The sequence below is a fragment of the Phaenicophaeus curvirostris genome, chromosome 13 (genome assembly GCF_032191515.1).
Source record: "Phaenicophaeus curvirostris isolate KB17595 chromosome 13, BPBGC_Pcur_1.0, whole genome shotgun sequence".
Classification (NCBI taxonomy): Eukaryota; Metazoa; Chordata; class Aves; order Cuculiformes; family Cuculidae; genus Phaenicophaeus; species Phaenicophaeus curvirostris.
Genome location: NC_091404.1, coordinates 4,282,914 through 4,305,825, shown reverse-complemented (window position 1 = coordinate 4,305,825; position 22,912 = coordinate 4,282,914). Strand labels below are relative to the sequence as shown.

The 22,912-nt window shown below is 46.4% G+C and overlaps 2 protein-coding genes across 2 annotated transcripts in view; one reads left to right on the top strand and one right to left on the bottom strand.

Moving 5' to 3' along the window:
• TRPC5 (transient receptor potential cation channel subfamily C member 5) overlaps positions 1-7,294 on the bottom strand; it is a 101,787-nt gene extending 94,493 nt beyond the window's left edge. Inside the window, exon 1 of the mRNA XM_069867796.1 lies at positions 7,216-7,294. The gene's annotated coding sequence lies outside the window, so the exon portion shown is untranslated. The remainder of the gene's footprint in view (positions 1-7,215) is intronic.
• Positions 1-22,912, top strand: part of ATRX (ATRX chromatin remodeler) — a 478,294-nt gene that overhangs the window by 163,460 nt on the left and 291,922 nt on the right. The window lies entirely within an intron of this gene.

Here is a 22,912-nt window from a genome sequence, read left to right as displayed (position 1 = left end):
CATTTACCACTGTTGATTCTGTGCTCATCTCATAGGTCCAGAGGATCCTTTCAGATTTCACCAGCAATTCAACTCATGGCCACGACTGGTGAAAGAGGACAAGCTGATTAAAGACACATCTGCCTTCAGCCAGGCAAGAACTGGGAATTCTGAGAACTGAGCTTACCCTTGGACTGGAAACATCTCTGAACAGGGACCAAATAGAGCTGATAGCTGCGAAAAATCTGGCCTTTCTTACACACAGGGAAGACCAAATAGTCCTTGGGCAAGGCCTACCCTTGTGTTGGTAGCCTGAATCCCAGCCTTTCCTTTTCTTTCCCCATCCCTCTGCTGAGTGATTTAAGCACCAGACTCTTGGCTTCTCTGTATGCTCCATTTTCCATAAATAATTACAAACTTCCAGGGCTTGATGTCTGTTATGTTTGTAGGCTGGAGTGACATTTTGGGAATCTATAAGATTTTTGTAGCAAGAAAACCCCCATTTTCTGTCTTGTACCACTCATGAATACATTCAAATTTTTGGCAAAATCAGAAGATGACCCAGAATCATCTGCTAGTATTTGTGTTACCTGACCCACTCTGTAGATGTATGGCCAGTGCAGATAAATTATTTTTGACTGGAGATAAGACAGAAACCCTCGCATGAAGAGCTAGAAGACTTGTAAAACACCTCTCCCCTTCATCCATTGCAGCACTCTGCATATATTACTTTCAGCAAAAGCCACTCTTCAACTTCTTTCTTTTCCCAAACTATTTCAGTCCACCAGCGGTTCATGTGGCTTCTGTGGACAGCAAGGGGTTTATTTTTGGGAGGGGTGCCTACCCTCATTAATTACATTTTGTGCCAATAGCTAATGTGATGGCTTGTTGACTGCTGATATTCATACCCATGTCTTTGACAGGCAAGGCGCCTACTCACCAGCTGCTCAGCCTGTTTGATTAGGTTACAGACAGGGTGCAGGGAAAACTGCAGGAGATAATGTGAAGTGAAGCCATTTAGTGTGTGTGCGCAGGCGCGTGTGCTTGCAGGACCATAACATATTGCTCCTCGTTACCAGCTCTTCATGTAATCTTAGTAGTGTGCATGTGTGCACAGCAGCATCAATCCCACTATACAGTGAAGAAGTAAAGAGAGCTAGAAAGACACCATTTCAAACTTGGCGTGATTTCAAGATCCATGGAAACCCACAGACAAATGTCAGAACATTTGCCCTAACACTCCATAAACACAGAGTTCCAGGCTTAAATAAAGATGTGCATTTTAAGGCATACGCATCGTTCAGACCTTGAGTCTGCGAAGCCTGAAGCCCTTTTCCCAGCTACAGAGTATGTCCCTGGTCTGGGTTCAGCTTGCACCTTTCATATCTATGGCACAGAGGACTCAGAGCCTGTGAGGAACAGTGATGTGTTATATCTGTCTCTCGTCATGCATCCCCCTGACAGAGGGAGCTGGCAATGGGATGTCAGCCAGGACCTCACAAGAGCTTCTCTCCCTGCTGAGGAACCAGGAGGCTGATGGAGAACAGGACTGCTGGCTGGGCACCCTGTTCCCTCCAGCAAACCTTGTGGAGCCACTGGGCACACAGTCAGCTCCAGCTACGACCCTTACGGACTTTCCTATGAGGGAGAGGACATTGCAGGAGAAGCAAACAGAAGAGGACTTTTGGGATTCTTCAAAGACTCAGTCTGCTCATCCCAAATGAGGATCCCCTGATGGTGTTATGCAGGAAAGATCTGAGCAAAAGATTTTCACTACAGCCTTAAATACACTGCAGGGACTTCACACCTTTTGTTTGAACATTTTCTGTGTTCTCGTGCCCTCTTCCCAGATTAGGCTTTACTTCCTTTGCCAAAGTAACCTCTCTACTGTTAAATTCCTCTCTTGCAGCAGAAGCTTCTCTTGGAAACAGCCTTCCTAGCTGTACCTTGGGGACCCATCTCACAGCCCCTTGTCCATTTATTCAGTGACCATGTCCCTGCATCTAACTCGTCCTCCCAAGAGAAATGGGTGAAGAGTCAGTACCAAGAGGTGGACATCCTAGAAATCTTTATTCTGCTTGTTCCCATTAGGAACAATTTTAGGGCATTAGGGCAATTTTATAAACCTGTAAGTCTTTCCACCTGGAAACCTTCAAATATTGCAATACATATAATACGGATATTTCCATTAACTGCAGCCCTGGGCTAAGTAAGAGATCAGCACCTCCATTTCATAATGCAGCACAAACCAGAACAAACAGGACATAAAGACTGAATAAGCAAGTGGAATTATTTCATCTTCTTCTCCCAGCCAGGGCCCTAAGTCCCAACTGGCTTCATCCTCTCATACCACTTTGCCAGTAAGGCTTCACACAATGGAATCCCTGCAGCTTCCTAGTCAATCCATTAATACCTCTGAGAGCAGGCTGAAACCTCGACACTGGTTATCATTCTGGAACCAAAATGCCCAACAAACACTATTCCATAAGCTCTGTTCTTCTCAATTTTACTGAGAAGAAAGTGAATTGCTGTTTTGGCAAGGTACATGTGTCGGTGATGGGAGAACACAGGAACAGATGAGACCCATGGTCCTTCTAGCCCAGGATGTGATCTCTGGTGAAAGGCAGCAGTCTGTTTCCACTGCATCTACAGTGCCTGTTCCCTTCCACACCCTCCCTGCATCTGGCGATTCACAGCACAGAGTCAGAGGTTACGTCCAGACCATCGTGCTTCCTATCCACTCTCTTTTTGTTTTGAACTCGTCTCATCTTTTTCAACCTGCTTATGCTTTTGCACTCCACAGCATCCTGCGGTAATGAGAATTACAATTTAATTAGCAGACATGATAGGAAACCTGTCTGACTCTATTCAGATGCTTAAGTTGGTCTTTAGTTACAGTGAATCATATTCCTCTCTAAGGATGCAAAAGGGATACAGGACACATGAGACGGGCCAGGAAATTGCTTCAGCTCTCCCTGGAACACGTTCACTGCACGTGAAGAGAGGGAGAGACTTAGAGAAGGGAGAGGGAATAAGGACAAAGTAGCTTCCTGGCTTGAATACAGAGATTCAGCTGAGAATAAATAATAATAAATAAAAATCCAACAGAAACACCTGTAATTCCTATTAGCAAAAATTATCCTCCTGACTAAGTCAAGCCTCCTATCACGGCAACAGTGACCAACGCTTTATAAAACCTAATGTACTCTAAAGAATATAAAAAATGGAGACATAAGGACCGAGGTCTACCTGCTAATCACACACACAGAGAAATATACCTTGTCTCTCCAGTTCTTCCCCTTCACAGCCATCATCTCATAGAGAACACCACAAGGATGCCAGACCTACAGCCATACTTCACTCTTAAGGACTCCTCATTGCCTCCCAAGATAGGAAATCTCATGAAGAACATGGGTTCTACCTTGAACAACTCCACACAACAACACAGCATAGTCTCTTCATCACAATGTAAAAGTGGCAGGAGGCAGGTGAGCCAGCAGGGAGGCAGAGCTCGGCAGAAGGGGACCAGCCCCAGCTCTCCTCATTTCAACTCTGGATGCCAGCACATTTCTTACTTCCCCAAGAGGGAACTTAACCTAACTTACCCTCAAAACACACTGAAGCGTACTAACTCAGGCAGCTGAAAGGGACAAAAATCCTGCCCTAGCTTTCCAGTGACTGCAATCTCTCTCTCTGACAGAGACAGCTCCATCTTCCTGTGCCTTTTAACCGCACTGGACCTGGGCATTCCAAAGAGGACCTGACTGGCAAGATGCTCTGTTGCAGTGATTTGTGCTTACTGGTCATCTCCCTTGGCAGGAAAAACAAACTGAGAAAAGCCTTTGCCTTGCTCTGATTTTGTTCTAGAGACTCACCTAGCTAAGAAGAAATCTACAGCTGTTTCAAAGCCAGTGACTTGCTCTGTTACTTAATCTGAATCACAAGCTGGGTTTGGATCGTTCTGCAGTTACTCATACCAACATCACATTGCTGTTCAGGACTTGGGGTTCAGAAACTTCCAGGAATCATTTGCTAGCCTCTATTTTTCCCCAAACGGACACTGCAGAGACTACCAATCAGTCACTGGCAGCATCCTGCCTCTCCAAGATAGGCTTGGTTCCCAGCTCGCATAGTGAGCCATTAACATGCACCCAAACGCAGCTTTTGAAAACACGAGCCTGCTCACCTTTAGAATCATAAAATGGTTTGGGTTGGACGGGATCTTAAAGCCCATCCAGTTCCAACCCCCTGCCATGGGCAGGGACACCTCCCACTGGATCAGGGGGATCAAAGCCCCATCCAACCTGGCCTTGAACACCTCCAGGGATGGGGCAGCCACAGCTTCCCTGGGAAACCTGGGCCAGGGCCTCCCCACCCAGACTATTTGTACCAGACTTTGTGCTTTGTACCAGACTATTGGCTCAAGCAACTGGAAAGCCCTGCTTGCTTCTAACACTTGCATTTAGGCACTCGCTTCATTCAGGTTCCTCTCATTACCCAAGGTAAAACACTGTGGCAAATCCACTCCTGAGTTTGTGATGGTTGAATCCTGCTGAACTTTGTGATTCTTGCTGATCATGTCATTATAAATGTATCATCCTTGAAGCTGGCTTTTCTCTGCTCTCCCATCTTTTCCTTTCTCTCTCTCTAGCCAGAAATGATTTACATGTTTGTTTACTCTGAGCTACATTCATCTGAGTCACTCAGCAACCCTCTACCCACAATCACATTACAGCAAATTTTGAATTGGAGTCTCCGTGAGTGAATATTTTGCTGTTGTGAACAAAAGAACAGGGGGCTAAACTCTGGGCCACATTCTGCCCCTGTGTTTCAAGAAGAACTGACCTTTGCTAGGAACATGTGAAGCATCATAATCCCCTGTGTCCTACCTTACTTCATAAAGGAGAAACTCCAGGCAAAGGAATTACTCAATATTTACACCAGTGTAACAATTAGTAGGATTTGACTCATTTCGTACAAATAATACTACTGCACTTGTAGGAATAATCTTTTCTGTTTCAAACTAATTTTAGCCACCCTTGAGTGGTGATTATCGAGCTTTTCCATCTGTTGTAAAAAAATAAATCATTTGCACATAGCTTTTGTGAATTTCCTCCTCTGAGGTATGTTTTCAAGAACTAGATCTCCCAAAAAACAACACAATCACGTTATTAGCAAGACTCATAACTCAGCTGACAGTACCTCGTCTATTAAATCCATAACATGAAAAGACCTCAGAATTGACATTTTGAGTAAGGTTGCCTGAAAATAAACCTTTGCAAAAGGCAAGCTAATCAAAGAATTTTGTGTCTCAAATGCAATTCTGAGTAGAAGCTATTCAGAGATTCTACCAGAGCAGAAGGTGGTTAAAAAAATTACAATGCCTTTTAAAAAATATATCACAAAACCAATGAGATTTCGATGTGTCAAATGAAAGGAACAAACATTAAAATACACAGAATCCTCTCAGAACCTCAGTCATGAAAATAAGGAATTCTGTTAATGTTCTATGTACTTGCAAGATAAATTAAAGCTGATCAGAGGTTAGTCTCAAAGTCAAGTCCTTTTCCATCTAGTTTCTTTTCAGAGCTTAAAAAAAAAAAAAAAACTAGCACCTGGACCTTTTTCTTTACTTTTAATGCTAGAAATGGGCTGTGACACTGTAGCAGTAACATAGTTCTTGCCTAGGAAGGCTTGCTCCTAGCTGATAGCATATTGATCACTGCTCTGTATCAGAATAAAAGTAACACCAGACGGAATGGCAAAGCCGCATCACACAGACAAGGGGGCTCGCAGTGGTCCAGTTTGATGTCATGGTCAGGGTAAGCCCTTTCAAGTCTTCATCCACCACTTACAGCTTAAACAGTCTAGGACTGAAGTGTTTCTTCAGCCGATAATTACTGCTGAGCTACATGCAGAGAAACCGAGGCTAAATATCCACGGATGGAACAAGAAGTGACATATCTGATAACTCCTAAATGTGTTATTTTCTTTCTTTGCTTGATCAATGACACTAGATTTCTTTACAGGGGAGTATTACCCGAGAAAACAGTTCCTTTAGTCTGCTTTGGAGCTGCCTGAAAGACATTTGGCTACAGTTTCAGTAAACTGCCTAAAGATACCACTTCAACTTCCAAAAAAGCATTTTTAAAACAGCAATATAGTAATTAGCATTTACACAGTACCTCCCAGGCTGAAAAGCGTTAAGGGCTTCCGAGTAGCTTCAAGCAGTAACCCAGGATAAGCCGTATTTTACGGAGAAGGCAGGCAACGCTGAAGAAGAATGAGAAACTTGCCCAGGGTCAGGTGGGACGTCCACAGGACAGAAGGAGATAACCCTCCTCAGCTCTTCTCCGACACGCACACCCACGCGAGGCACCGTAACCACAAGACCATCCTCTTTCCAAAAATCTTCCCTTCCATCTCCTCGGGCATCCCGCTCGGGGTGCCGCATTACATAAGCCTGCTTGCAAGGAGGTGCACCTGACACAAAACTTAGCGTTTACATTTGATGAAGCTTTTTTTTTATTTTTTTAAAGAAAGCAGCAGAAAAGTTACGAGGGAGCGATCAAATGGACTGGAACTTCGAAGCGGCGTCGCTCTCTCTTGCAGCAGCGAGAACACAAGATTTCATACGTGACCGTTCAACCACGTTACCCAGAGCACGTAGAATTTAATGGAAGACTCGCACGTTATCATATTCATAACAGCGACTAACAAATCCGTTGTCGACGCCACCAAAAACATCACACGAGCAGAAAGGTTTGATACCAAAGCGACCACCGAAGTCACAGCTCCATAGCTAACAAATGAAGTTACGAGGAGTCTCGAAAATCAGCCCTGAGTTTCTTTCTAGGCTGCAGGATTTGTTAAAACTATAAACCGAGGGGTGGATGAAGGATGCTCTGCGAGCACCGCAGCGGAGAACGCGCCTCCCGCATCCCCCGGAGGGCTGAGGGTCAGGGGGCGGCTCCCCCGCGGCTCGCGGGGCGCTTTAATTAATAACAATTTGCAGCCGCGTCTCCCCCGTTCGCTCGGGGACGCGGTGGGGGGGGGGCGATGCGGCAGCTCAACCCGAGCTGCGGGTCCCGCTTCATCGGGAGGGACCCCCGGAGCCGGGGGGGCTGCAGTCGCGCAGCTCAACCGCGACCCCCGCGGGTCCGAGGGCTTCGGGAGATCGAATATATCGTTCCCCCCCCCCCCCACACACACAACCCCCCCCAGCACCCGGCTCACCTCCGCGCCGCTCCGTCAGGCTGTACGCGGCCCCGCCGCGCCGCTCCGCCGCGCCCCCCCGGCCCCCCCGGCCGCCCCCATGGCCGCCCCCGCGGCCCGGGCGGCCGCCGCTCGAGGGGGCGCGGGGCCGGGAACAGAGCAGCCCGGCCCAGCCGAGCCGAGCCGAGCCGAGCGGGGCGGCCCCGCACACAGCCCCGCGGAGCCGAGCGCACGCACAGCCGCCCCGCACACTCACGCGGAGCCGAGCCGGGCACACGCACGCACACGCGCAGCCGCCCCCCGCGGGCGCGCACACGGCCGGGCCTCGCGCCTTCGCTCACACACACGGAGCCGAGCCCCGCACGCTCACACACACACGGAGGGGCGCCCCGCGCACTCGCACAGAGCTGAGCCTCACGCACTCACACAGAACTGAGCCTCGTACATGCACAGAGCTGAGCCTCGTACACATGCACAGCCGCCCCTCGCGGTCACACACACAGCTGAGCCTCACGCATTCACTCACACACACAGAGCCGAGCCCCTCACACTCACACACACGCACAGAGCCGCCCCGCACACTCCCTCACACACACAGAGCGGAGCCTCACACACTAACTCACACACACAGAGCTGAGCCTCGTGCATTCACTCACACACGCACAGAGCTGGGCCCCGCACACTCACACACACACAGAGCCGAGCCCCACACGCTCACTCACACGCACAGAGCCGCCCCGCACACTCGCACACAGCTGAGCCTCACGCACTCACTCACACACACAGAGCTGAGCCTCGCACACATGCACAGCCGCCCCTCACAGTCACACACACAGCTGAGCCTCACGCATTCACTCACACACACAGAGCTGAGCCCCGCACACTCACACACACGCACAGAGCCGCCCCGCACACTCCCTCACACACACACAGCGGAGCCTCACACACTAACTCACACACACAGAGCTGAGCCTGACACGCTCACTCACACACACAGAGCTGAGCCTCGTACACATGCACAGCCGCCCCTCGCGGTCACACACGCAGCTGAGCCTCATGCATTCACTCACACACGCACAGAGCTGAGCCCCACACGCTCACACAGAGCTGAGCCTCACGCACTCACTCACACACACAGAGCTGAGCCTCGTACATGCACAGAGCTGAGCCTCGTACACATGCACAGCCGCCCCTCACAGTCACACACACAGCTGAGCCTCACGCATTCATTCACACACACAGAGCTGAGCCCCGCACACTCACACACACACACACACACACACAGAGCTGAGCCTCGTACATGCACAGAGATGAGCCTCACGCACTCACTGACACACAGAGCTGAGCCTCACACGCTCACACACACACACAGAGCGGAGCCCCACACGCTCGCTCATACACACAGAGCGGAGCCTTGTGCACACAGAGATGAGCCTCACACGCTCACTGACACACAGAGCTGAGCCTCACGCATGCACAGAGCTGAGCCTCACACACTCACTCACACAAACAGAGCTGAGCCTCGTACGCTCACGCAGAGATGAGCCTCACACACACGCACAGACGCCCCTTGCACTCACACACAGAGCCGAGCCTTGCACATTCACTCACACACACAGAGCCAAGCCTCATACACTCACACACAGACTCTGTGAGCCTCGCACACGTGCTCACAGAGCCGAACTGTGCACACACACAGCTGAGCCTTGCACATTCACTCACACACACAGAGCTGAGCCTCACACACTCATACACGCACAGCAGCCCTTCACAGTTACTCACAGAGCTTTGCACATTCACTCACACAGACACAGCCACCCTGTGCACTCACACACAGAGCTGAGCCTCACACTCACACACAGCTGAGCCAAGCCTCACACACTCACACACACACAGCCACCCCTCGCTGTCACACACAGAGCTAAGCCACATTCATTCACTCACACACACAGAGATGAGCCTCACACACAGGCACATGCACAACAGCCCCACGAAGTCACACACAGAGCCCTGCCTCACACATTCACTCACACACACACAGAGGAGCCTCATATACTCACACACAGCCTCTGTGAGCATTGCACACGTGCTCACAGAGCTGAACCTTGCATGCACACAGACCTAAGCCTCACGCATTGAGTCATACACACAGAGCTGAGCCTCACACTCACACACAGCCGCGCCAACCTCACACACACACACATGCACACAGCCACCCCTCAGTCACACACAGAGCCAAGCCCCGCACTCACACGCAAAGCTGAACCTTGCACACAGACAGAGCCAAGCCTCGCACATCCCCTCACACATCCCCTCACCCCACACACCCCCCCATGCCCCTCGCACCCCTCAGGGCTGGGACGCTGGGTCCCTCCAGGCTGGGCTCGTGGCGAGGAGGCTGAGGGGCGAGCAGGGCACCCCAGCCTGAGCCTTGCTGATGTGGGACAAACCATCCCATCCCGTTCCCTGCCAGGCCGTCAGGACCTGTCAGCACACGGGCGAGTGACACCGCTGCAGTGACCAGCTCTCCACTGCAACTTCCCATCCATCTCAGTGCTCTGAGTTCTCATCTCCTCTTTGTTTCCTACATGTCTCAACACATGAGTGTCTAAATCTATTCAATAACTGAGAAAACCTCGTAACTCATTTACTGACAGACCAAATCCAGTTTTTACCATTTCCAGGGTAGGAAAGCTTCTGTCTGGTCAGCTGAAGGGCCTTTTACTGTCTTTCCCTCCTTCCCTTTCCTGCTGTTTGCCCCTGGCATCAATGATTATACTGGGGTTCGCTTCCCTGTTTCTGCAACCCATTTAAACCGAGTGTAGCATCTTAGTTATAGAATCATAGAATAGTTTGGGTTGGAAGGGACCTTGAAGATAATCTAGATCCAACCCCCCTGCCATGGGCCGGGACACCTCCCACTGGATCAGGGGCTCCAAGCCCCATCCAACCTGGCCTTGAACACCTCCAGGGATGGGGCAGCCACAGCTTCCCTGGGCAACCTGGGCCAGTGTCTCCCCACTCTCATAGTGAGTAAATTCCTCCTTATGTCCAGTCCAAATCTGCCCATCTCCAGTTTATACCCATTGCTTCCAGTCCTATCACTCCAAACCTTTGTAAACAGTCCCTCCCCAGCTTTCTTGTAGCCCCTTCAGGTTTTGGAAAGTCACTATAATGTCTCCTTGGAGCCTTCTCTTCTCCAGGCTGAACAACCCCAACTCTCTCAGCCTGTCCTCATGTGGGAACTGCTCCAGTCCTTGGATCATCCTTGTAGCCCAGAAGAGAGGAGCTCCAACCGAGCAATTCACACCAATCCTTCCTTCCCTGTCACCCTGTGACATTGCCCGTGTTCAGGCCAGTCATGGAGAGGATCACACTGTCCTGACAGCACCCGTGGAGGAGCCCATTGAGTTTCTCACTCTGTTCCTCATCACTGATTCCCTGTGGTTCTGTCACAGGCACAAAATCCCAACATTAAATTGCTTTTCCTTTGTAAGCAACATAATTGCTACAATGAGCTTTTCTTATCACCGTGTGTTTGAAACTGAGACTTGATGCTCAAGAGGAGTTTGTAATTTGCCTTATAGATGCATCAAACCTGTGTCCTGCCCTCTTTAACGATCAAAATTGCTGCCATACTCGCCTAAATTTTGCAGCAATATTATTAAGAGATGAATAATACATAGCAACACCCTGAACTCGCTGCTATTCGCTAGCGCTTTTCATAAGAAAGCACTTTGCTAGCTACAGTCTGTGCAGAGGGAGCACTTTATCTGTCACTGGGATGTACCCACCAAGAAGGTGAAATGCAACAACGGCTTTAATGGGGCACAACAAGGCTTCGCAGACAACAATGGGCTCTGCAGCTCCAAGTGCCGGAGCCTGCTGGAAGCCACGCTAGGAACGCACAAGCTAAATCAGTCAGAGCACTGGGACGAACACTTCTACCCCTGCAAAACAGTATATTAGAGTTGACTCAATATTTTATCACTGCTAATGTTTAGAAGCCCTCCTTGTCCTCCAAGGTACTGAGTAGAGCCAAGTAAATGATTCAGAGGCAATCATTTATTCAAAACTTCTGCCTGCACTTTGTGTCAGTCCAGGAACACAAAATTATTTTCTTCCTGCTCAGATTCAGTCAACCCATGCTTAAGATTTTGTCTGGGTTTTAAATCCAAGGACTGGGACATGTGATGCGCTGCTGCAGGGGTTTTGCTGTACCATATATGTGTGTGGGTGCTGGGTGGGTGCATTTGGCTTTGTAAATGACATCCGTTTGTCCCTGTTCCAGTGGAATAAACCAAATTTACTGTCAGGGAATGGCCTTGAGCCCAAGTCCCTTCAGCAGCCAAGATTATATTCAAATTACAGACAGAAAATAGCTTTAGTGAGAAAGAAAAAAGAATTGCAACTGTGAAGCAAAAGCCTCAGGTCACTGTGTAGTGACGGCCTAGGTCAGAGCTTCTCTAGCAGCCTTGTCCCTTCTCCCAGCTCGCAGGGCACCCATGTCACCCGTATCTCCAACACACAGAGCTGCACTAGCTTTTCCTGTTGTCCCCTGGGGCAGTATCGCACCCTTTTCATATATGCAAAAATCAACTATTTGCTCTTCTAGATTGTGGTCACCTTGCAAGGGGGTGCTGGGCAGAGGGGAGCTTCACTCAAAGCAATGCAAAACACCCCCAAAAAAGTCCCATAAACACAGGTTTTTAAAAAGCGGTGTCATTTTTGAAAAGCGATACTAACCCAAACTCCAGTAGAAGTGTCTGTATGTGTATCCACTTTGGGAAGACGTTCCTCTGGAGACACCTGAACTAAAGTAAAGCAGTAGTGACTGTATATTCTAAAATACATCTAAAATACCCTAAAACGTGCATTTAAGAAGTTTCTTGAGGAAAGACTACCTTATTTAAGTCACAGGTGTACAAAACTTAAATGTCTGGGCAACACCTTTTTCAAATATAGTTCTGCTGAAGAGAACATCAGGCTCAGCAGATGGATGTGGAGGACGGAGAACCTCTGGGCACAAAAGAGAGAAGAATAACTAGATTTCCATTTAAACCAGGCTCTGGCAGTGTGCAGCGATGCCACCATCAATCAGAATGAGGCCCAGCGGTGCGCTGACAACCAATTTTTTCTCATAGGTGCTGGTTGGTGCCAGTAATTTCAAGAACAAAACCAAGTAAAATGGGCAAGATTGTTTATTCCCATTTTTCTACCATAAAGTGAAGCAGGACAGTAGTTGAGCCCTAAAAACAGAGAGGGGAGCAATTATTCTTAGAAATAAATCCTCTGGAAAATGCCTTTTATCTCACTGGAAAAAGTGTGTCTTCCTTTATTGTGCAGAAAGGGAGATTTTGCATTATTTTTATTAGATCAGTTTAAAAGTTGTGAAACAACAGAACTTGCTTTGCTGTCAAGCTTCTTAGCGAAGAAAAGTTCTGAAAGTTCAGGAACTTGGAGAGAGCTTTAAATCTCCCCAGCTAAAAATAATTTGTCCCTCAAGAAAATGCCACAGATATTTTTTTCTTTTTTTTTTTTTTCCTTTATCACTGCCTTAGATGACTGCAGGTCATCAGAACATGGAAATTAAACTAGGAAACTGGAATTCTTTTTCTTTTTAACTTGCAGCACTTCAAAATCTCTTTGCTGTTAACCGGGCAGCGGGTAATCCCTGCGGGGCTGCCATTTCACTTGTATTTGCAAGAAGTGGTGCAGCTTGATGAAATATAGCTTGACAAGATGTTCAGCGCTACTGCTGGCAATGCAGACACGAGGAGGATATTTCTATGCCTCCTCTTCAGTAGTTTTAATTTTTCTTTGCAATACCTTTATTATCATTATTTTGGACTCCACCTTTTTTGCTCCAGTGAATGCACATTGAGCAAACATTCCAAGCCAGCGGCTTTGCTGGTACGTGGTCGGGACAGCTCGGTTCATGTTAGTGGCAGAGCACAGATTCACATCAGAGGAAGATCAGTCCCCAGGACCTACACCTGCTGCTCCCACTAAACTCTATGGAAAAATGAGTTTAATGCCTGTTGTCACAATATCCCTTCCATCCTGCAATGGATGTGTTAGCTCAAGGGCAGTTTGTCTCAGTTTGCTTAAGCTCACGGTCTTTTCTTCCCTTTCGCTAATACAGAACTTACTTTTTTCTTTCCTGCTTGCAGACAGACACACAGCCAGTCTGTTTGGCTGCTCACATTAGGACAGCTATTTTTTGGCAAGGCTGACACTGAACTGTACAGCAGGGGAAATGAACAAAATTATCTCCTAGAAAGACAGACTTCAAAGTTATTCCTTTCTGCAACTTTTCTCCAGTCCTTTAGTGTGAGGCAAGTCAGCATTGACTCTGTGCCACGAGCGTGTTGCCTCAGGAGTGATGCTACCTGCAGGAGCCGGGAGGAGACAGATGCCCAGGAGCAGCGGTCACACCGCTGTTTAACAGATCACTGCTCATTAACTTAATGCCGTTGGCTCCTTCTGTGCATGTACCTCCTGCTCATGGCAAACGCAGGTTGCAATGTATTTGCTGAGCCCTCCTCATGCTCCCCTGGCATGTGGTCTGCACCCACCAGTGCAGCTCGTGCTCGTGCATCTGGTGGTCTTTTCTCAGAAATGCCCTGGCAATTCCTCCCACACACCCAGATGTGGGGTTTAGTACATACTTGAACTGTCAGAGAGGAAGTAAAGGCCTTGACCTGGCAATAAATATCATGGGAAGAGCGTGGTGTAACCGCACACTGCCCTGGGGAACTGCAGAGGGCTTGGCAGCCAGGGGCACTCAAGCATATGTTACTATTTGCAGGCACTTGTATGAGACCAAAGGAGTTTAATTTCTGTCTTCCCACAACTCACCTCTAATTTTAGCCCGTAGGTTGAATACCTTTGCCTTTATGCTCTCTTGCTCTGGTTTGGATATTTGTCTTCAAACGTAGTCGTTTCCTTAGTATGTAATTCTTAATTCTTTTAAAAAGAGAGTTTTAAAAATAATTAATCCTGAGCTAGTCAGGGTTCACTTTGTATTAAGTGACTGAAACTATTTGACATTCACCACTGTCTCACATTACTATTGCTACGTTTTGTCCTTGGTTGACAAGCTTCCTTTCCCCAGCGACCCTGAGCCACCCCGTGTTTCAAGAAAACCGCTGAATGTCTAGATAGGACTGGAAAATTATTGACAAAGTCATTCCTTTCATCCCGTGCCAGCTGGGCAAAAGCAAGTGCTGTCAAATGCTTGTTTGAGAGGGCAGTGCAAAGGGTTTGCTGTTCAGTTCTACCTGCAGCAGATGTAGCGTTGCCCCTGGCATCGTATTCCCTGTCCACAGCCTCAGGGTGAGCCCCAGGATAGACCCCAGACACAAGAAGGGTGTGAGAATTAGGGGCACAAATGCCAAGCTGGAAGGCAATCACTTCTATACTGGATGGTTTGCACCCAGTGCTTTAGAAAAAGAAGGACTGTTTGCAAAATTCATAGTTGGCTCCAGTTCAGACCCTCAGCACCGTCAAAGCAAAGATATTTTGAAGGGGATTGGCTACGGGTGGTGATTGCCAGCTGATGCGGATTTGAGAGTTCAGCCAGCTCTCTTCTTTCTGGACAATAGCTCAAAATGCTGTTGAACAACTTAACTGTATGTACTGTCCCTATATAAATCAGTCTCTAGGGACCTTACCAGCAAACTGATGCAGCGCATCCTTGGCTGTGTTTAATTAGGATTTGTGTACTGGGGGCATCAAATCCAGTGCCCTATCCTTGTCAGGGCTCTGTTCTAGCTGACTTAGAGAAATAAAACAGGAAACCACATTGTGGATGCAAGTAGCATAAAAAGCCTGGAGAAAAGGCATCATCCAATCTCTGCTGGCAGTCGGCTCCTCTGCTGAAGCAGGAGGGATTATATCCCTTAGAAAAAATACAAACTTCCTCTATCTGATACAGTGGAGAAAACTCTTAAATCTCATGCTGTGCCATCTTCAGAGCTATTTATCCACCATGCATCTCTCAGACTAATTACAGGCAGTGGCTTTCTTTCCATGCACCGTCTTCCTTTGCATGCAGCGCCTTTCAGTTTTGATCACGGTGCTTCTCGATTTCATGTTTTATGAAAATCATGGACTCAGGAAAATCCAAAAAGGCAGAATATGCAGTACATGGCTTATGATTGTTTGTCCTTCTTTCTGTGCGGCTCTGTATCACCTCCCCAAACTGAATCATTCCTATCTTTACTTTCTCCCATCTCGGTAAGGACATGTATTTTCACAGAATCACAGAATCACAGAATAACCAGGTTGGAAGAGACCCACCAGATCATCGAGTCCAACCGTTCCCATCAAACACTAATTTTAATTCAGGACTTCTTCTTTTCATCCCTTCAAACCTCAAGTCTTTTAAACTGAAGCAGGATAATGGTTGTCCAGGTCCAACCAGCAAGACTGAGCTGGAGCTGGTTACCTATAGCCAGGCTCTGATTTCATTTACATGCAGGTTGAGCCTAAGCAAGATATTGATTTCAGTGGTGTTTCTCATTATTTACATTTATGTAACAAACTTGTTCTTGCTGCAAATATTCAATTTCTCTTCTGTTTAATGGAAATAGGGGTCTTCATGTGGGAATAATTATGTTTGGCTTTTAAAACTGGCTGCACTGAGGACAATACAAGCGAGGAGAAAGTTCAGATTACAAATTATTCTTTAGGAGCCTCTTACTTTTCTGTTGCAAATTTTTACAAAAGGGGTCTGTTGAGGCATCTTTCCGTACCTTACATCATTATTAATGAGCCCAGAGGTGGAGCCACAGGGGAGGAGTGACATACTGATGATCACTTATTGTCTTTACCACAAATCTGCCAGCATAACAGGATTTAGTATTGCATTTGAGGACAAAAAGAACTATTTTTTAATGTATCGGCATCTATCTGCAACTTCAAGCAATGGGATCGGAAGAGATCCTTTAGGAGGAGCCTTGAAAATAAATTCCTTTGCTTGTGCAAAGCCTCTGCTACCTTATCCTTAGTATTTCTATCCATTATCTTTTACTGCCTTCTTTTCTTTTTATGACCCCATTTTTATTTACAGTACAGCCCTTAATTTAGCAGTGCTGACACAGTTACATTTGCAGTAATAGCTTAATTACCATATATTCATGAGCAGGGTGCTTAGGGATAGTAGCTACAAACATGACAGATTCATTTGCAGTATTGTTATTAGCATGCTGCACAAATGAGGTTTCGTTTGTGAAGTAACTGCTTAATGGGGCTGTATTGCTTCCATAAGAACCCAAGTCTGGAGGGGAACAGTGAGCTGCTACCGACACTCTACTGGTCTGAAACTTCTGCAAACTGAGCTATGATCACGCTGACAGATGGTGTGCAGTGCCTTTTGCCGACTCAGCAGAAAATGGAAAAATATAATAAAGAGACTACAAAGATTAGTCTTTATCAATGGGACTTGAAATCCGGTGCACCGTATGCTTGGTATAAAAAGAAATATTCATCTGAAAAAAATTAAAGCAGAGCATAGACTGAATTTATCTGTTATTCCTTTTAGACCTTGTGGATAAGGTCTAATCCATAATTTTAAGCACAAATGTAATTGCGATGAGTAATAACTCGGTGCTCTGACATCCTCCTTGTTCCCTAGTAGCACGGCCTCCCTCACTGCTCTCAAAATGAAACTCTCTGTATGTTAAGCTGATTTTACCAGTGGGAAATGGGCTGGCACCAGCTGGTACCCTCAGTCCTTCTCCCCGTGCCACGTGTTGATGGCAAAACCCGATCCAAGCCGATGGGGGCTGAGGAGCTCAGCCAGCAGCCGCCTGACCTTGCAGCAGTTGTTGGAGAGGCCTTTGGCAAAGGTCCAGAGATGCATCTTCAAACATCCACAATCAGCGCCGGTGTTTTCTGCAAGGATTATTATAGCTGCTTTTTATTAAGTGTTCGTTGCTGGCAACAGATGAGGTGTTCAACGGCCTTGAAGTACCTTGCAGATTCACGCAGTGCTTGAAATCTAGGCTTATGAATTCTGCTGCTAAATAAATCTATTCCTTTCAGGTAGTATGCAGAGATAGCCATCATTCTTGATAAAATGCTCATCTCTAATTCAAGTGTATATGAAATGCTCTACTGTTGTTAAATGCACATGTTTCATCTTGGTGCACACGTTCACTTCACAAAGATAAAACTGCAGATCTTGATCCACCGGGAGGTGCGTGCCTGATTCTCGGCACATGAGAAGTCCCACTGTAGTTATTGCACTCACTGAAAATGCTGAAATGCTCAAGTGCATCACCTAATCTGGATCAGAATTAAGGTCTGAGGGAACAGGCAAGCCAAAATGTTGTTGTCATTTCCCCTTGAAGACATGAACACTATTTGTTTAGCCATGAGATAAGAGCACTTGGTAAGACTAATTGCACAGAAAGCAATGTAACCCAGTGATGAATCTGTTCCCACTAGGGCAGGAGGGAGATTTCCCAGCCTTATTTATGAATTTACAATACACAAAACTAGTAATTTGAAAAGGATAGCTTGTAACCTTTTTCCCTCTCTTGCCCTACATCTCAGCTAGGTCTTTGGGGCAGACACTAGCCTGAATAAAATCTCCTTTCAACCACACTCACATGAGAAAACAGAAAATCATTTGGAACAGGGAAAGAGGCCATCCAAGTCATTTTCATCCTCTTCTGACACTCCAGAATAAAATAAGAGAAAAGGAGAGATGTGCTCAGTTTTTCTTGTTCATCCACTTGAGACTGTTGAGACAGCAAAGCTATTGAAAAGAAAATTTTACCTGGCTGAAATCTAGGAAGGCTTCATCACAGAGAATAAGTATGAAACCAGTTAAGTACAGCTCATGTGAAAAACTGTTCCGGGAGAAGAGGAGCTTGTTAAAAACTGGGCTCATCCTGTGTTAAGAAAAACCGAAATGCTGGGTCCGTGCTTTCTCTAAGATCACTCTTAAGTCAATACATAAGACCAGGTACCTCCAAGACACTACAGCTTTAGGCACCGTGTAGTCTAATCCTGCTCACGACTGTTGTCCGTAGCATGACACTAGGGGTATTACTGCCTTATCTACTTCAGGGCTCTTATCAGTTTAACACGAACTCCTTCTTGTTTTCTTTGTCCCCAGATCAGAAAGGCCTAAGCACTTAGAGTCCAGAAATACAAAAATTTCTTGCCATTTTAGGTACATATCAGTGATAAACCCTTGGACAGAATGATGTTTTCATTCTTTCTCCTGCTTCCTTTTGACCTTTAATCTTCTAGCACCCACAGCATCCTGTGGCAAGCATTCTCTAAAAAAAAAAATTCTTTTTTAACTGATGATCTACTTGCTATCTTCCATTTCTGGAGTCTTGTTTGACTGCTGCATAGGCAATCCTATGGCCTTGGTTGCTCATGGAGTTAGTTTATGCCAGCAGGACACACTTGGCAGGCTTACAAAAGCGTTTCATTGGGATGAGACTTGGTCTCTGTGTTCCCGAGCAGCAAAACCCACTACATTACTCAGCAGTATATTTATGCTATAAATACACTTTTTTTTTTTCACATTAATTCATCCTTATTTACCCCGGCAGATAGCAGAACTCCAGGCTCAGATTCATGCAGCAATAAAAAAAGAAAGAAATTTCTAGCAGATTATAAAGATTTGTCATGTTGTCACTATGTTTATGTTCTCCATCTATTTCTCTCCTTTCTGTGCATTGCTTTATGCTCTGCAGGGCCCTCAGGGAAGGAAAGAGGGTATTGTTTTGAAAAATATAAGTTTTTTGATTAAAGGATACAGAATTAATTTGCCTCACAGAGCCTGGAAGCATATTATTTGACAACTGTACTCCACTGAAAAAACAGAGCACACACGGACAAATTTATCACGTTGATCAGCAGACCATAGACTTGTTCTTCAGACTGTGGAACTTCTTTCACAATTAAAGAATGTGAATTAGGTAAAACACATGCAACTACAAGTTGCTATTGTTTCCACCAGCTTGCACAAGGCTAGAGTAATGATGTAGCTATAGCTCCAATTGAGCTAGGAAGAGCAGAGGAGCACAGCATCGACCGCACTGTAGACACGAGACACCACATAGACCAGTGTGATGGATTAAGAAACATTAAGGTTCACAGTCACATCTGGATGGACTTCAGCACACCACCACTGCTCTTGTGCTGGTCTGCATCCAAGCTACCAGCCAGTGTACTTTGAGGTTATTTTGGATATTTGATGCTCTCAAAACAGGATGCCGCCTGTCTTTTGGACAGATACCATCAGCAAGCTGGGAAACAAGGCTAGAGGAAATTTTCTCCTTGGGGTATTTGTACACCAGAAATCCGTGTGGTCACACTGCCCTGGGAAGGCATGGTGTCTGGTACTGTCCCCTATGGATGCAGCTCCATTGGTTCCAGCTGGGCCATCTGCTTCATGCACAGTAGAATCATAGAATAGTTTGGGTTGGAAAGGACCTTAAAGATAATCTAATTCCAACCCCTGCCATGGGCAGGGACACCTCCCACTAGATCAGGTTGCTCACAGCTCCATCCAACCTGGCCTTGAACACCTCCAGGGATGGAGCAGCCACAGCTTCCCTGGGCAACCTGTCCCAGGGCCTCCCCACTCCCATCGTAAAGAAATTCCTCCTTATGTCCACTCTAAATCTGCCCCTCTCCAGTTCATACCCACTGCCCCTCGTCCTATCGCCACAAGCCTTTGTAAACAGTTCCTCCCCAGCTTTCTTGTAGCCCCTTCAGGTGCTGGAAGGTCGCTATAAGGTCTCCTCTGAGCCTTCTCCTCTCCAGACTGAACCCCAACTCTCTCAGCCTGTTATATCTCCTTTTTGCATTGTGTTTTTGAGTGTGACAGTGAAGACCCCCCAACTACTCCTATAGGCAGAAATGTCACTATGGAAGCAAGGAGGCAGTTTTGTATAGTTTGGCCAGTATTGATATAGCCGCTCTAATGACCCAGGAGATGTGTGACCCTGCGGGTCTGCAGGAGAGCTCCCTAGGGAGAAAACCTAACTGAGCAGACCGTGTGGCAGTGAGGTTAGCAAAAACGAACAGCACAGTGCTTCTTTCAAAAGCCTTGGGTGTCTGTGCTATGAAACCCAAAACCTGAAAGCCTCTAAAAAGGTTATGCTCCAGGATTTTTATGCCAGACCTCTAGAATGGGGCTAACAGACATTATAAACTTTTTCCTGTTTTCACTTCTGATATCTGAAGGACTTTGAGATGGCAGAGGCAGAATGAGACCGGAGCAAGATGGACCTTTGCAGAGTGAAGGCACAGGGTTTTGTCTGTCCCAATCTTTCCAAGGGATCAGATGTGTATTGTTCCAGTTATGGCTGTTTAGAAAGTACATTACGCTTAGTAGCTCTGGTCTGTTTTCTGCAGCCCTAGGCAGGCTGGGGGCCTGGACTCAGGATGGAAAGTGTCCCACAGTACTGGCAAGCATAAAACACACTCTGCTGCAGGACCAGCAGTGACACTCGACACAGCAAGCTTATTTCGTGTACAGCACAACCAGTTCTCTCAACCCAAGTGCAAATAATGAAATCCTGCTGCTCATGAGCCTTGGGGAGAGTACATTTCCCAATCTCCCTTCTCCTCATGACTTATTTCTATCCGTTTGCCTCAATCCATGCAGAGAGCTTTCATAAAGATATTGCTGTAGCCATTTCTTCCGCAGATGTATTCTCTGTAGGGTCTTGCTCTGTAGTCACTTGAATGAAGGACGAGCATGAGGAATATGTAGAGGTGAGACTCTACTGCAGATTAGCACGTTTTCCCTACTAGCACAGACTCTCATACCTCATGAGGTATAAAACCAGTTGAAGATGAAAAGACAATTATAAGCAGTGAACGTATAATGTCGATGCCTTAAATACCTTCCAGACACCTCCATACCCAGAGAGATACTCAATGTGGTGTCCAAGTGGATGGTCCACAAAGGATGAGTGGGAATATAGGCCCTCCAGGACCCTCTTCAGGAAATTGTGGATAGTTATTCCTGCTGAAGGCAGGGGACATGCCCTGGGCTCCAACCACATCCTAGACACTCACAGCTTTAGTCAGTTTGCCTGTGGCAAACAAAGTCCTTAGTCTGATTTGGATGCCTCTATTGTTTTTTTTGGAGCCAATACTGGTGAAGAAGGAAAAGATGCTTTTTTACCAACTGTATCTTGGGCAGATCAAACCTGTTCTCTCCCAGAATACCAAAAGGGCTTGATGGCTTCTAGACCTCCTACTGTTAACCAGGACCAGAACCACTGCTTGAGAAGTATTTTCAGAAATGGGAACAGTTGTAGGGGAGAGCTTCAGGGAGGTGCTCTTGCCTTAATCCTCAAGCAACACCGAGCTTGTAGCTCAGACTTTTAACACAAAACTTACTCCATTACTGTCAATCCACCATGCCCTGAATACCAAGTGAAAGCAAATACCTTCTATCTTTTCAAGAATTCAGCCAACTCCAATCAAGATCAACATACAGGGTTGATTTTACTCTCTCATCTCTACATGAAAGCAGCTAAGCTGATGCACCAATGGGAGCTGAATTTGGAGAGGGCAGCAGACACACACAGACGCTCCCACCCCTGCACTCTCTCTTTGGTTTTTGCCACTTCTGCTCAGCCTAATTTCCTCAGCATATCAGAAATGATACTTCTCAGTATAACCAGGGAGCTGTGACCAAAGGTCAGCATCATTTTGGAAAGACATGAATTCCTCAAAAAAAAATAGTTTTTAAAGATAATTAACTAATCCATTTGAGCTTTCAGCTTTTCTTGTTCAGCGGATCATTCTTCATACATAGCTATGTTGTCTTTTACACAACAACATTTCCTACAATAGGCAGTTTAAAAGAAAATTAACTCCAAAAAGTCAAATGCATCTTGCTCCTTTCTGGGTTAGTCTCTGATCTGATCCATTTTTCCATGCCCATGCTGCTCAAAAGCAGTGGAAACAAATCTTCCTGCAAATCACTGCCTGCTTCAGCCTGTGATTTCTATTATCTGATTCATTTAGTTCTGTACATGAAGCAAAATGAGGGAAGATCATTATTTTCTGCCCACTGGGGGAAGTTTATATTGGGACTTCTTAGAGTCCAGCGCTTCTTACTCTTTTAAAGGCTGTGCTGTCACTGTAGTACTACTAGAAACACAAAGCAAAGCAGAAAAGCGAGCTGGTACAACCAAGAGCTGTGAACAACACAAGGGAATCTGCCAGGCTCCTCCATGTTAGGAAATACAAGCATTTTGTCTCAGGCTGCTCTAGTAAACAGAATTTATAATATGTTCCCCCAGAGCGAAAAATGAAATAAGCTCCTGTATATAATATAATTTCTGTGGGAGGAAGTTGTCTGCATCGTTAGTTATATTGAACACGTTCTTGTTTTCTTGCATTGTGCTCTGCTTTCAAGTCTTAAGTCTCAGAAAGCTTCCCCTTGGAGAACACTGAAATTAAAGACCGAATCAAGAATGAATTAATTCTGTTCACTAATTGTAATGCTCCTGTTACCTGGTCCTTGGAAACAGTGTGAAAAGCAGGTGCTTGCTCTGCTGTGGCGAGGTTCTGCTCCCTGCAGCCAGGGAAGAGTTGAGTGATTTTAATGATTCTTTCAGTCCTCGGCGTCTCAGTGATGACATGAAATGTTTGCTGATGCCAAAGTGGTCCTTGTCTTGGGACAAGCCTGGAAAAACCGCACAGTCCAGCCAAGCTTTGC